This window comes from Colobus angolensis, unplaced genomic scaffold (assembly GCF_000951035.1).
Source record: "Colobus angolensis palliatus isolate OR3802 unplaced genomic scaffold, Cang.pa_1.0 Scaffold432, whole genome shotgun sequence".
NCBI lineage: Eukaryota > Metazoa > Chordata > Mammalia > Primates > Cercopithecidae > Colobus > Colobus angolensis.
In genome coordinates, this window is record NW_012117733.1 from 1,949,398 (window position 1) to 1,951,819 (window position 2,422).

Genomic DNA, 2,422 nt, shown 5'->3' on the forward strand with positions numbered 1-2,422 from the left:
TTTCTTTCTTTCTTTCTTTCTTTCTTTCTTTCTTTCTTTCTTTCTTTCTTTCTTTCTTTCTTTCTTCTTTGTTTCTTTCTTTTTCTTTCTTTCTTCCCTTTCTTTCCTTTCTTTTCTTTCTTTTTTTTGGCAGAGTCTCACTCTGTCACCCAGGCTGGAGTGCAATGGCGTGATCTTGGCTCACTGTGACCTCTGCCTCCTGGGTTCAAAGGATTCTCCTTCCTCAACCTCCTGACTAGCTGGGATTGCAGGTGCCCACTACCACACCCAGATAATTTTTGTGTTTTTTTTTAGTAGAGATGGGGTTTCACTATGTTGGCCAGGCTGGTCTCAAACTCCTGACCTTGTGATCCACTTGCCTCAGCCTCCCAAAGTGCTGGGACTACAGGCATGAGCCATCACGCCCGGCGACTCTTTTCAGCCCAAAGAGTCATCATTGTCACTAGGAAACATGGACAGCAACAGCACTATCTAATATTAACTTTACCTGAATCAATACCTACATTTGACAAATTACAATTTAACAAAAATATGTTTATGCATAGAAAAAAGACTGGAAGGATGCAGTATCTCCGTGGGTGAGAAAACATGTGATTGCTGTTTTCTTCTTACTTGTTATTTTCTAAATTTCCTACCGAAAACGTTAATGAATTATTTAGGTAGTGAGAACACAATATTAATCACGTTTAATTGGTACATAAGGAACAACAGAGCTTGGCAGGTTCTTGCAGGGACTTTCTGCCATCCCCAGCTGAGACACCAGTGGGGCTCAGAAGCTGCCCTCCAATGATCACAGGCTGCACCAAGTGGCCCCAGCCTGAGTCTCTGTCACGTTCTAGGGATACGTCTGCCCTCCAATGATCGCTGGTGATGACGGGGACACAACCAGCTCCCTTCTCCCTCTCCGCTGTGATCCGGGCAATTCCATGTACTCCTATTCCTAAATCAAGAACACTCTTGATTTCTGGCATTAATACCAGCTCCTGACAGGATCATGTTGTTCCCTCCTTCAAATCTTTCAGACTTCCTTGCACTGTGGCCCTGAGGGGCCTTCCCCTCCTTCCATGGCACTGAGCTTCCAAAGAGCATGGTGGACACCAGGCCATACTCTTTCTCGTGCTGTCCTCTTAATATTTCAGGTCCATTTGTCAGCCACGCTTCCCTGAACCTTCCCGGACACCACCTGAGAGAGAGTGGGAATCATGCTGTCTCTTCCATTAATGGTAAAGCTAGTACTAATGGCCTCGCTTGGTGCTTTGTGTATATTAAGCTCTGAGAAATAAAGGCAAAATGCAGCTGTGTTTGAACTGCACAGATAGCATCATGCCTGCATCCTGACAATCTGTAAGATGAGGACTTCAAAGCACGGGGGGCAAAGTTTGCCAAATATCAGAGGAAGAGAAAGTTTCCGGAAAGCAGGGGTCTAACCCCTAGGAGTAGGCATGCGTGGGGGCTGGGTGGGAATCCATGCTGGCCTCTGTCACCTGTTCGCACGGGTCCCTGGGTGGTCGTGGCTGAGTTGTTGCTGGGTAATGGGGGCTGGAGGGGCTCCCAGCATGAACCCCGACGGGAAGTGCAGGCTAGGGTTTTCCTTGGGTATAGAAGAAAGGGAACGGGAAGGATCTCTGAGGTACAACAGGCAAGAACATGGTCCAAGATCCTGTGACCAGCACTGGTTCAAGCTCAGTCGACATAAGCTCCTAGCAGTGGTGGCATCTGGAGTTTGGAGGCTGTGAGTCTCTGCACCAAGTGGCCCCAGCCTGAGTCTCTGTCACGTTCTAGAGATATGTCTGCCAAGGTGTGTGTTTGTGTGTGTGTGTGTGTGTGTATGCACGCACCTTCAAAGTCCACACAGAGGCTGGGCTGGGGGCTGACGTAGCCTCCCCTTAGCTGCTAGCCCTGCTCAGGTTCACTCGTCTCCCACAGCTGTCAGGAAAGAGAGTGGCAGGTGAAAGCAGGCCTGGCTCCTTGTTCCTGGGAAGGCCTAGCTACACCAGCCACTCCTTGCCTGCTGTGCGGACCTCCAGCTCAGCATGGTCCCTGCAGGAGGCCAGCCCTTGGGGCACCTGGGGTTGGAAGGTGGAGGTTCCCCACCCACCCTTGAGGGCTCCCCACATCTATGCCAGGGATGTCGCCTTGGGCTTCCTGAGGGGCTCCGTGAGATACAGGGACAGATGCGGGCCGCCCTCTGGGAGCTCAGCCGGGGGCCTGCCAGCTGTGGGGTCAGAGGACGCATTCCACCTCCACAGGCCGCCCTGTCACCCAGCAGGGCAGCCTGGAGCAGTTAGTGTCTCAGGTCGGTTTGTCAGCTGCACCTCCCTGAACCTTCCAGCATGCCATGTGAGACTGGCAATCACATTATCTCTTCCCTTTAAGTTAGCGCTAACGGCCTAGTGTAGTGCTTCATGGATATGAAGCCTCA